This window comes from Solanum lycopersicum, chromosome 5, assembly GCF_036512215.1.
Source record: "Solanum lycopersicum chromosome 5, SLM_r2.1".
In the NCBI taxonomy this organism is placed as follows: Eukaryota; Viridiplantae; Streptophyta; class Magnoliopsida; order Solanales; family Solanaceae; genus Solanum; species Solanum lycopersicum.
In genome coordinates, this window is record NC_090804.1 from 32,997,227 (window position 1) to 33,011,314 (window position 14,088).

Genomic DNA, 14,088 nt, shown 5'->3' on the forward strand with positions numbered 1-14,088 from the left:
AATTCAACCTTGAGATCGAGCACTGCCCCTCACCTTTCAGTTCATTGCTACGAAACACTAAAAAGAAAAAAAGGAAGCTTTCGGCGGACACAAGGCCTCGAAACATAACACTTAGACACCGGGAAGCTTGCCAAGGTTCCTTCATTTGGAACTGCCATTTTCCTTTCCAAAGTGGAATTCCTCCTTTTTTTTCCCCTTTGTTGTTGTCAGGTGGAATGATTTATTCAACCTTAATATCGGCAACCAAGACACCCTTCTCTGTCGAATTAATCTTCAAATCATCATCCTCAAACAACGACTCTGATCACTGTTTCCAGTTGACTTTATCTCAGGTGACAAGAGCAGGAGAACACTTCAAAAAATGCGCTTTGATAGCGAGCGAGATCTTTGAAATTCAATCAGAACAACACTGGATGGGTAATATATAGGATTCTAGTCTGAGTCGTGTGGATCACAAACTGGATCTATGATTTCAAGTCCACTCGTTTTGGTCCTATAGAATGAAAATGAAAAGCAGAATCCTCAAAATTATATGATTCATATACCTGATGAAATGAATAGATAAAAGATCGGGATAACAGGGATGACCTATTTCAAGATCAGATGATCCACATCTTTGTCCTCTTGGGAGGTCCAACTCGGATAGGTCAGACACGAGGGAACGATCCCACAAAAGAGAGATCAGATGCCCTTTCCGATGCAGTTCACGATGCGGAGCTGCCAACTAGATAAGTTAGGTAGTTTGTTGTTAGAATATCAATCCTAGTAGGAAGATGTAAAGAATATAATATACACTATAGGAGAGTCAAAGAATAAGCATGTTGGAACTATATCAAGATTACAATGACAAGGAATCTTCGTATCCATATATAATAAGTTGTGCTCTATCCTTCCCTCCCACCTCATTAATATCTGGAGGGAAGAATCTGAGGGTAGCCTGATGATTTAGGGACAGGGACACTGTCAACAGGGTATGGTTCTTTTTTATCACCCCGGATGACACACACTGCTTTAAATAAAGCGCAGTGAATAATGCACCAGACCGCCTAAATAGTTGAATTGTTCTCTTATATAACGGGTAAGCCACAAAAGAATGTTCCTTGCTTCCAGCTATCCTCATGAGTCATTTTTACTATAATATGTCTCTCGATAAGAAGCTTTCTTTTGATCCGGGGTAATCTCATCTTCTTCAAGAATTACGGATTCATAAACCTAGTAAGGGAAAGCGATTCTACTCCAATTGTATTCATCAGTTGAAGGACAGTGAGAATAGAAAGGAATCTAGGAGGAAGAATGGAGTATAGCATCACCTCTAGAGTACAACCCTACTCCTACGCCCCTCAATCCCATATCTACTACTTAATCAAGCCTTTAACTACTTCTATATCTTAGAACAACCCTGCTCCCTGATCGACGTTTTATAGTCTTCATTTCTATAGAAAGAAGAAGCTAGGAGAGAATTCTAAACAATTATATCGAGCCGAACAACAAAAAGAGAAATATAGAATACCTTTCTTAGCTAGCCTAGTGTGATATAAACCAACAGGGAATAAGAGCCAGATCGAAGACATTTCTTTCCTTCTTTTATACCCCTCTCTTCTTACTTGCTCCTCTTTCTAGGGATCTAATGGTCATAGACCACCTTCTTGTGACTATGTTGAAGAATTCTTTCCCCCTTCCATTTGAGTTCTCGAGTGAAAGGGTCCAAGCTATAGGAAAATATCCAGTTTCTCTTGCAACATATCTAGTTTATCGTGAAGAAGCATTTCTCGAAGTACAATTTCCATAAGTAGAGGATGAAACCTTGCTTGTTTATCCCGACGACGGTTTATGAATCACTCAAACGACCCTTTCTAGACGCATCTAAATCGACATCCCTATCCATATGTTTATGTGCAGGGGCATCCAAATCCGTATCTGTAGAATCTACTGGGGAATCCCCATCCGTACCCAAATTGGATAAATCTAGTATAGTCTGTCTTGTTCCAATGAAGGAAAAAATCTTTTTAAAAGGCATTTTGGCGAAAAAGGACCGAGAACCATAAGGCGAGCGCAAAAACACTAGCACAAACTGCTTCCACATACACGCATGATAAGGGGGTAGGGACAACCAGGCCACCACTTTTACCAGATATGAGTCCGGACGACTCAAGAGCCCGCCACTAGAACCCATCCCTTAAGAGGCTAAGGTCAAAGGAGATACCGTAGAAAGTAAGCTTTACCTGTAACCTTAAGGAATACAAAAAGTTACCCAGAATTCTTAGCCAGGACTTTTCCTGCTATTCATTCCTAAATCCCCTTTCACCCTTAGCTAGCTAACTCAATAGGACATCAACAGAGGGAATGCCAAAAGCAAGACCTGGACCTCGTTCACACAGTCAAGCAGCAAAGACCTCTTTCTCTTCTGGAGCCTTCATAATGGATATAAAGAATGCTACACACCTCGTGAAAGGCCATTAGGATCGATCCCGTCAACCCTCGTTGGCGTGAAAGGTCGCAAGAGAAAAGAAAACTATTTTTCTTAGCAGCTTTTTCAACGTACCCAAGGTTAGGAACTAAAGCAACCAATATCCTCTTTCCCTACAATGCCTTTTATCGGGTGAGCAAAAAGTAGTAACCTTTAGCCCGAGCTTCCTTTTATTGATAAGGCACAGGGGAAGCATCATCCTTATAAGACTGTTGCTAAACAAAAGAAATTTTTTTTCACATTCAACCATGAGAGGGAAACTTGAGCAATCAAACCTACGCCCTCTTCCACTGGTGACTATGAACAGTTGACAGCTAATGATTTCTACTTTACTAAGACAGTTTGGTAAGTTAAGGTCCATGCTTGAAACAACAAAAAAGAGGAAGGGGAGGGGGTCGCCCAAAACTGTGGAGATAGGGTGGAAGATAAAAAAAATCTATATTTAGAATAATAAAGACAATCTATTAAAATTCATATTCAAAAATGGGATTATCAACTATACTTGATTGGAAAAACCAGCCAATCTACTCTGTTTGTCTCCCCCATGTAACTTGAGAAATCATAAGAGAAGAAGAAATCGTTGAGTAGAAAGTCGTGCTTACTATATCCTCCATCGTTTTCATGTATGAGGAAAAGAGCGAAAAGCTTACTTTTAGGTAGTGGCCTAAGAACTAAGAAGTGAACATCATGCTACTTATACTATATACTTAACACATGCAAGTCGAACCTTGGTTTTCGGAGTTCAAAAGAGAAGGGAAAGAAGTGGGGTAGAGGAATCGGTCAACTCATCATGCTCATGACCTGAAGATTGTAGGTTCTAATCCTGTCCCCGCCTAATCAGTGGAATAGTAATCACTGGGATAGAAGGTCGGTCCCAACCCGTCTACAAAATGGGGCTAGTGTTCAGTCTTGGTTAGTTCCACCTCTTTGCAGGGTGATGACACCAGTAGCTATGGAGCAGAGATGACCATTTCTATCACTATTGAATTCCAACTTAGAGATCCTTTCCTTACATTCAAGTGGCTTTCGCTCTTACTCTAGACTTATGTGTGCCTATTTGGAGCTTTTCACAGCCAAAGTCAAAGGTTTGTTGGTGGCAAGATCGGCATGCCTTCTAGTTGTAGTTGACTTTAAGATCACCTGAACTACCCATAGTCACCTATTTACGGGCTTGCACTCAATAGTCAATCAAATTCATTTTTTCGTATTCTATCGCATGCTTCAACTATTTATTTATATAGTGTGTGAAGTCTAACTAATGGAAAGTGCCTATGAATGAGTTCCAAGAAAGTGGTTGTTCACGCCAGGAATAGAGGCCGTTAAGGATATACTTGTTTTTTCCTTTTTTCGTCGAGATTGTGTTTGTGTAAAGTGTACCGCTTGTCTAGCCAATGATTTTCAAGCCTACATAGGGTACACAATCAAAAAGAATGCATTGGATGGATGTCGGGGTATAGGGAAGGAAGGACGCTTTCAGAGGAAAAATTCCATGGGGAGATACCGTCTGTGATCAATGGATCTCAGATTGGGAAACCGTATCCAAGCTCTGTGGCTAGTCTCCTCTCTTTGGACTTTTAGAACTTAGCAAACTGAAACATCTTAGTAGCTAAAGGAAGGGGAATTAATTGAGACCCCGTTAGTAGAGCTCAGCGAGAGCGAATTGGGGTTTGAAGAAAAACAAACACGAAGCATTGTTCCTCTCCTTTTACGCGAGCTACTTCGTTCCTCAGCAAAGTGTTCACGTTTTTTTTGCTAAGTTTCATTCGATTTGTTGTGGATTGGATGATGGAAAAACTAGCAAGCTACGGCTTCAAATCTTACCTTATTTAGAAAAGGAGAAAGGGCTTTTTTTATAGATGTTGAGGTTGAGTAAGGGGGCGGAGCTTGAAGAGCTTAGCGAGCCGCGCTAGCCTAGCAACATTTTTCAGCAGCAAGCTACAGTCTAACGACCCCCTACCTAGGTTGGGGCAAAAACTCCAAAATCCAAAACATTGGTTTTTCTTCCTCTCCTTTATGTCGAGTGACTTCGTACCTCTCCTTTTAGGCGAGCTACTTCATTCCAAACCTTTCTCTAATAATAAGGTAAGCTTGAAAGACGCTGCCCTTTAAATTTAAAGGAGCGAGCACAGTGAACTATAATTGTGAAAATATTGGAAGATCTGACCAAAGAAGGTGACATCCCTGTAGATTCATTTTCATGGTTCAATCCTTCCCAGTAAAACGTGACGTGTTCAAATTCTAATCGCTTTTTACGTGAGAAAGGGGGACCACCCTCTAAGCCTAAGTATTCCTCAATGACCGATAGAGTACAAGTTCCATGAGGGAAAGATGAAAAGAACCCTATTTAGGGAGTGCAATAGAGAACCTGAGATCCGATGTAAACAATCAGTCCAAAGAGCATAGCTTAGAGCCTTTACTTTATATAAAGCACACTCACTCTAACGGCGTACCTTTTGCATGATGGGTCAGTGAGTAAATGGGAACAACGGCTTAAGCCACTAGGTGTAGGCGCTTTCCAAAGGTGGAATCTTTGAGTTCTTCCAATTTGACCCGAAACCAACCGATCTAGCCATAAGCAGGTTGAAAAGATCTATAACAAGCCTTGGAGGACCGAACCCACGTATGTGGGAAAATACGTAGATGACTTATGGCTAGGGGTGAAAGGCCAACCAAGATCGAATACAGCTGGTTTTTCGCAAAATCTATTTCAGTAGAGCGTATGATGTTGATGGCCCGAGGTAGAGTACTCAATTGGCTAGTGTGGCCTTATTTCTCCTTACCAACCCTAGGGAAACGCCGAATATAGGCCTAGATCGTTTGTACAGATAGACTTTTTGGGTTCTAAGATCCAAAATCGAGAGGAAAACAGCCAAGATCGTACGATATGTCCCTAAATAATCACTTAGTGGAAAAGGAAGTGATCGAGCAATGACAACCACGATGTGGCCATCCTTTGAAGAAAGCGTAATATCTCACTAGTGAAGCCCAATGGCATCGAAAATGTATCAGAGCTCACGTGATTCACTAAAGCGACAAGACTTTGAAAGCTGATCTTTCAAGTGTCAGTAGCGGAACATTCTGTCAATTGGGAAAGGTTTTTGGGGACAAGACCTGGATATATCCTAAGTGAGAATGCTGACATGAGTAACGAGAAATCCTGCGAAAAACACGATTTCCTGCTAGTGGAAGGTTTTCTGCGTTAATTCAATCTACATAGAGTGAATTGGTCCCTAAGAAACCCCCGAAAGGGCTGTCGTCCAATGGGTACACGAAAGTTACGAAGTTGCTTTGACTATAAAATCTTGCCTGTCTATTGGAGCAAATTGGATGATCGGGCCAAGGGCTGCCCCCTCTTCCCCTCACTCTCATTTCCCTATTATGAACCTTGAGTCATCAAAGCCTTTCTAACTCGGCCTGGCCCGGTCGACCTACGCGACTGGCGCTTCAAAAGGAGAAACTCTTGATCTTAGTTTAGAGACCTATCTTCAGAAGGGGCCTTTACTCTTTTGATTAGTGTAGGGGTCGCGAGAGAGCAGAGTGTACCGCCCTACCATAGTCACGAGTCTGTTTATAGTCACGACACTTTTCATAGTCAAAGAGGTTGAAACTTCCAAGAAAAAACTTTGAATTAGGAGGGCGATCCTCCCGGTGAATTGACCTTACCCAAAACCAACACAGGTGAACAAGTAGAGTATACTAGGGTGCTTGAGAGAACCATGTTGAAGGAACTCGGCAAAATGACCCCGTAAATTCAGGAGAAGGGGTGCTCTCCTTTCTTTTGATTAGGAAAGCGGCACATACCAGGGGGTAGCGAATATTTGTTAAAAACTTAGGTCTTTGCAAAGTTGTAACACGATGTATAGAGTATAACACATGTCGGTGCTGGAAGGTGAGAAGGAGAAGTGTTATAAGCATTGAATGGAAATCCCAGTAAACTGCGGCAGTAACTCTAAATGTCCTAAGGTAGTTAAATTCCTTGTCGCATAAGTAGAGACCTGCACAAATGTGTAACTACTGTCGCGCTGTCTCCAACATGGACCCGGTGAAATTGAATTCTCCGTGAAGATGCGGAGTACCAACAGCTAGGCGGTAAGACCCCGTGCACCTTAACTATAGATTCGAGTGACAACCTTAATTGAATGAGTAAGATAGGTGGGAAGTGGTGACACACAACGATAAACCCTGAAAGACCACTCTTTCGTCTAAGGATTCCTAACCGCCACACCGATCATTGGGGAGAGGCAGGACACTGCGAGGTAGGTAGTTTATCTGGAGCGGATGCCTCTTAAAGAGTAACAGAGGTATGCAAAGGTAGGTAAACATAATATTCTGCTCATGAGTGTAATTGTATAAGCCTGCTAACTGTGAGACCGACTGGTCGAACAAATATGAAAGTTGTCCATTGTGATCCAAGAGTCCCGTGTGGAAGGGATCTCGCTCAATTGATCAAATGTACGCCAGGGATAACAGGCTGATGAATCCCAAGATCCTTTATCCACGGAGTCGTTTAGCACCTCGATGTCGACTCATCACATCATGTGTTTGAAGAAAGTCCCAAGAGTTCAGTTGTTTGCCGATTTAAGTGGTACGTGAGTTGGTTTTAGAACATCGTGAGATAGTTTGGTTCCTATCTACCGTTGGTGTTAAAGGGAGAACTGTGAGGAGCCAACCCTAGTACGAGCGGACTGGGTTGTGTTAACCTATCGTGTACTGGTTGTTATGCCAATAGCAATGCTGGGTACCTAAGTTGGTATAGAAGAATTGTTGCGCCGCGGGAAATCCTTCTCTATACAAGTTCTTGGATGAGGTCTTTGAACAGAACTTCGATAGGCGAGAGGTGTAAGCTCCGCGAGGTGTGAAGCGATCTCGTACTAAACGAAATGACTTTCACTTTCAATAAAAAATAATGAAAGAAAGTCAATATATTTCTGAAATTGCGGTCAGTCTCGCTACCTCTTTAGCTGCCGCCCCCTACTTGGTCATTCACAATTACTACCACAAGAAATTCGCCCCTATCTCTAAAAAGTCTTATGCAGTCCACGACTTTATTATGTTATGGGGTCTTGAAGACTGAATTTTGCTGCCAACCCTAGTCAGCGAGCTTTAAAACTTTCTCCTTTCTCCCATGCTTTCCGTTTGTAAACAATCAACTAAATCTATACCTCTTCACTACTCTTACAAGCTTGACTGTGTGAAGTTTTATTGAGGGAATGTTTTTGTCTCAATCAGTCAACCTCAACTGGATAAATTCACTTATTTCACACAATTCTTCTGGTCATGCCTTTTGCTCATTCTTCTGAGGTTCTACCTCCCTTTAGATATGCAAGTAAAAGTTGATTTCTATTATATAACTAGGCCCAAGTTACGGTGGGCTCTTTCTATTCTAAAATTTTTATATATCTTTTATTCTTATTGATTTTTTATATAAGATCTATCATCACGTCTTTGATGGGATTCTACTCCATTCCCTGTTTGGTATTGTTCCATCCGAGATCCTAATCCTGTACCACTATATAAATCAACCTGATAAGGACCTTGAATGGGTGGAATTCGTACGACAAGGTCTACAAACCCATGAACTTTCACCCAGGGAGTACGAGGTCATGGTGCGCAATTTCCTAGAAATAGAGTTTTGTTTTTCAACTTGTGACTGTATTTCCTCTCTCTATCAACTAATTTATTATGGTCGGGAGGATCCCCAATTCTTCATTGATCCACAGGACCTAGATCCCATATTGAGGATAAACCTTGAATCTTTGAATTCAATAACCTGGCTCTATGCCAGGTCTTGAAAAGCTTGTGTGGGGGCAGGGAAGAATCCCCATTCTATGCGGATGTCAAAAGGACCCAGGTAGAGCATTCCCAGAGCTTTTTAAAATAAAAGCACCGAGTCCAATTGGAAATGCGCCATTGCAAAAAGTTAGTTGAGTTATGGAAATCCCTTGAGAGAAGGAATGCTTTTCTAAGAGAAGAAAATGCCTCTCTAAGTGAAAAACTTTTTCTTCTCGAATGGGAAGCCCCATAACATTATTTTTTCATTGTTTCAAGTTCTGATTTGTGTAGTGATTCAGTTCTGATTCGTGTAGTGATTCAGTTCTTATACATAATCAATCCTATTAGTTTTGTTCATTACTAAAATGAATCGAATCCTATCAAATATTTCTATTTCTCCTTTGAATTACTCATATATATCCTATGAATTTCATTTCGCACCGGAAAGTATTCTAGGAGAAGTTCAAATCTGTTCCATTTGGGTATTGATTGGTCTTGGTTTGACATGGTTTACACGTTATTGGTTCCTAAAAGAGTTAATATCCCCATTAGTTAAACCCTTTCTTACCCTGACTTTGGATTCGTATTTTGTTCATACACAATCAACGGACACGTTCCCGACATATGTTACGGAGGCCTTCATATTCGGTGCTTTTTGATCCCCAGTTGCTATGGGGAATAAAGGACGAAACACAATCGGTTCCTCCATTTAAGTTGTTCTTGCTTCTCCTTGTTCCTATTCCTAACTCCTCCTTGGGTATTTTCCAATGTTTGGCACTTTTCATACTTCATGGGTGCAACATCAACAAATTCGCTAATGATCAAGTTACAACCTAAGATCTATGACCATATTATGTTAACTGTTCATATTTTGTTCATTCCATCGGTATGCTCCCATGTACCTGTAATTGTGATCAGTTTGCCAAAACCAAGGGGTCTTTCTTTAGAAACCTCCACAAACTATCATCATTTTTTATGGTTTTTTTGCTTCTCACATCTGCTCTTTCCACACCTTCGGATATCTGGTGCCAAATTGTCGTCCTTTCCTTATTTCTTTTATAATAGAGTTGGTTATCTTTGTGGCATCGATTGTACAAGTTTGTGAGGTATGGACAAGTGGAATGAGGGAAAACGACTCGATCGATAAAAAAGAAGATGAGCCTCCCTAGAACCTGGCAAAGTCATTATAAATGAATTTCCGAGCAATTCTCAACCAACATATGTGCTTCATTCCCTTAAAGATTATAACACACAAGAAGACTCCTGACCGCTTCGTAGGGAGTGGGATGAGTGATACACCTGGCGAGCACCGGTGAAGAACGCAAGAAAGGCTGGAGCTCCGGCATTGATATATTTCATTAAGAGAAAGGAGGCAGACTGGTAAGAAGGCCAACCACATAAGGGGTTAATTAGACATCATAAAGTCAGTGAATCTAAGGTTTCGTATGTGTTATATCCTTCCGATCGAGCGAGACTTATAAAGAAGGCCTTCATTGCCATTTGAAAAAAGTCAAAAAAAAAGCGCTAGGGAAGAGAGAAAGTTGCAGAAGTGCTTCTAGATCTCATGGAATAAGGCAGAATTTCTGACAAAACTTTCCACCTCTTGCTTTAATAGTAAAAAGAACTTAGGTTATGAAATCCCAATTACATTACTTCAGGCCAAAATTGGATTATAAAGAGCAAGCCAGAGAAAAGAGGCGTTGAGAATATACCTTTCATCCTAAATCTCATTTACTGAAAAAGGGAGCCCCCTTGATTACCTAAAGAGATTTTTAGGAAGAATTAGCATTATTATCGTGAGGATTGATTTTCCAAAAGAGATTATCCTCCTTTGGGCTGGAAGAAAATATTTATGCAGTCCATAGAATAAGAAGTAGAAGAAAGTATTTTGAAGCCAAATGCTCTTGGTGGATAGTTGAATATTGAATGTAGTCAATCATTTTCATGTCATGAGAACAAAGAGTCATAAAGATGTGAGAAGTTTTGCTTTTGCTATCGATTGACCGTCCTGTTAGCAGTGCTATACTAGATTGGCACCCTAACTGGTACCTATACAGCTACTCCTTGTCAGTTACTATATTTTTTCACCTTGATGCTAAGAGGTTAACTCCTTCCACTCTCAACCATCTTTGCTTATCTTACTAGTACCTATATCTATTGGTACCAGCTAGGAAACTCCCTCTTTGTGACCTACTTACTTTATCTAAACTCTCTATCGACAGATGCGCGAATTGCACTGGTTATTGTACGGAATTCCATTTAAGCCAGTCAGTCAATGAAGGAACCAGGGCGCTAGGTATTTCTTTCTTCTGACCGTAGGTATGATCAATTCCATTGATCTTCAGTACTCTAAAATAGTAGTCAGAATTCGCTTCTGAGTGAGCTTCCTTCCTTATGCTCTGGCTTGACCTATACGAACAACTTTCTTTCAGCTACCAACTTCAAAGCTTGATCTCATCTCTCTTTATTTTAAAGTTTAGTAATATTGTTGTTGGCATGGAAGGAGTTCATCTTGAATTGCCACTACAGTGATTGGAGGCCTTCCTCACCTGTTCTAGTGACATGGCCCATCCGGTCGAGAGAATAGACTTGAGATTCGCCACTAGGTGAAGTACCAAGGAGAGGATCGGCTTTAGCCATAACTAATATGGAGGGATTGACATAGTAAAGGAGGCTAAACAAAGCTATCAAAGGGATGTGACCAGGCTCGAAATATCCTTCTTTCGTATCCACGAGTAGTCCTATTTCTAATAGGAGCAATTCAAGCATTAATTAGTACTACCTTGTAAAGGAAGGAGAATAAGGAAAGGTGCCAAGTAGCTGATTGCACATTACTAAGGCAAGAAATAAGATGTTTGAGAATGGATGCCGAAAAAAGGCTTCAATTAATCTGGTGCAAAGTCAGTAGTACTAGGGACTTCGAGTTGGAATTTACAACTATAAACAAGTTTAGAAAAGTCACCTCCATTCTCGATTTCTATTGCGATAGAGGGAGGTTACGAACTACGCGAACTGAACTGTCAAGGCTTTCAAACTAAGATCGAGAAAGCTCAATCAATAAAGAGTATTTTAGTGGAATTGCTTAACTTACTCCCCATATGAGACAGGAAAGGAAGCTAGCGAACCTAGGGTTAACACCAAGGTAGGGTCAAAAGGGAAAAGAACGATGTTTGATGTGAACAAAAGCACGCATTTTGCTAAGAAAGCAAAACACGAAGCAGCGATAGCAAACATTACCCTCACTCAGAACAATATGCTCTTGGGAGACATGAAGCACAATCAACCTCTCTATCTTAAGACTTCTAACATAGTGGATTCTAGATAAAGCACGGTAACCCACAACCCCCTACTCTACAAAACAAAAGTGGAAAATCTCTTTATAGAGTATTGTAGCTGTACAGCCATAGTACCATAGGGATGGTGAGAGATCATTAGAGCCCGAATTTAGATAGGTGAAAGATCCTTACTCAAATTACGAACCCTGAACCTCTTTGCGAATTCACAGCTGAACCTTGATGGGAAATCATAGATTTCTGATAGGATAAAAAAATCCCAATTACAAAAAATATTTCATATACACGAGCGTCCTCCTACATTTTCCCCTAGCACAGCATACTTAAGAAAGCGGTTTCCAGGGTCAACCTGTTTAACTGCATGCCAGACCACTAAGTGATGAGACCGTGCAAACAAAGGCAACGAGGAGCGCTAGCCAGAACTGGACAATGAGTGGGTGTCCAACAAACATTCATTATCTAAGAATGATTCATTCACCGCATCTTCTCTTACTAGAAGATAAAACGAGCAACATCAATATGAAGTCCATGTTTATCACTTCCCACTTCCATGTAGGAATGTTAATAACTTGAGTCATACCTCATTCTACCTTAACATGATGGAAATTTGGACACTTAGCCACAAAGTCTTCTATGTCCCTCTTTATACCGTTCCACCAAAAGCCTTCGCGTAGGTCATGGTACATCTTAGTGTCACCTTGATGAATTGTATATCTGGCGTTATGAACTTCGGGATATGATACCTTAACTCACCCAGATCAAGAACACATAAGAGACCCTAGTAATGAAGCACACCATCTCGTCCAAGAGAAAACCTTAATTTTCTGTTGATGAACTACACCTTTACACTGAAGTAATATATGATCACTATCCTATTTTTCCTTAACCTCTGCTACCAATGAAGATTTAGATCTATTATAAACTATCACACCACCAAACCGGCATGTCCATAAGGCCAACTTCTAATCGATCAAGCCGGTGAACATCTTTTGCTAATTCTTTCCTTTCTTCCTCAACATGTGTTACACTATCCATAAACAATTTTCTGAGAGCATAAACTACTACATTTTTCTTACTAGGATATAAAGCCCATTCATGTCATAGTCCTTCTGATGTACCTTTAGTTGTCTAGAAGCATAAGTTATGACCTTACCTCGTTCCATCAACACACAACCTAGGTCAACCCTGGATGCATCAAAACAAATAAAATAACCATTTAAACTATTTGGTAGAGTCAAGACCAGAGTTGTAGTAAACCTAGTCTTCAATTATAAGAAGTTTTTATCACACTTATCTAACCACTGAAAACCTTCTTCTAAGAAAACTTGGTCAAAGGGGAAGTTATGGATGAAAATCCTTCAACAAACCTCCTATAATAACCGGCCAAACCCAAGAAATTTCTGATATATGTTGGAGAGGTGGTTCTGGGCCAGTACTATACTTTCTCATTTTTTGTGAATCCACTTGGATCCTTTTGTTAGATACCATATGACCAAGGAAAGTAACCGACTGCAACCAGAATTCACATTTGTTGAACATAGCAAATAACTAGCGACCCTTGAGAGTTTGCAAAACAAATCTCAAATGATTTGCATGATCCTCCTCACTATTAGAATAAATGAGGATAACATCAATAAAGATGATAACAAACAAGTCTAAATATTGTTTGAACACCTGGTTCATTAAGTCCATGAAATTTATAGAAGAATTTTTTTAGTCCATAAGACATAACTACAACTTTATAGTGACCATACCAATTTTTGAAGGTTGTCTTCAGAATGTCACTATCTCTGATTCTGAGTTGATGATAGCCAGAGATAAGGTTTATCTTAGAAAAGCAACTAGCAACCTGAAGTTGGTCGAAGAAGTCATCAATCCTAGGATGGGATACTTATTATTGATTATAACTTTGTTCAACTACCGATACTCAATGCAACATTCTAAGAGAACTATCTTTCTTTTTCACCAAAACACTGGAGCACCCCATGGAGAGATGTTAGGTATGAACCCTTGTCTAGAAGGCCTTTTAACTGATCTTTCAATTCCTTAAAACCATCTGGAGCCATTTTGTAAGGAGGAATCAAAAGGGGTTGGGTATTTGGAAGGATATCTATTTAGATGTCAATTTTCCTTTCGGGAGAAACTCTGGGAAGATCTTGTGGGAACTCATTTACTATTGGGACTCACTCTGGATTCGGGGTTTATGTGTTTGAATCCTTAACTGGAACACGATAATAGACTTACCGGTTGGAAAATAAAGGTAAGAGATGAAGTGACCTATAGGCATTGATGTACTACACTTCCACTCTAAGAGTAGTTTTTTTGGAAACTAAAACACAATGATCCTAATTCTACTATCGACTTAGGCATAAAAGGAACATAATCAATCTATGCCTTGGATGATATTGAAATCTACCATTTCTAACTCTACAAAATCTGCTAAGATGACTTTTTGAGAGACTGTGAAAGACAATTTCTTAATATTCGTCAAGCTATAACTAGGTCACAAACTGGAGTAGAGACAAAGAAGGGTTCTGAAAAAATATTAGACTGACA

General features: G+C 40.2%; 1 pseudogene; it reads left to right on the forward strand.

Moving 5' to 3' along the window:
- The first annotated feature begins 8,592 nt into the window (after positions 1 to 8,592).
- On the forward strand, positions 8,593 to 9,408 carry LOC112941491 (uncharacterized tatC-like protein ymf16; annotated as a pseudogene).
- Positions 9,409 to 14,088: the final 4,680 nt, after the last annotated feature.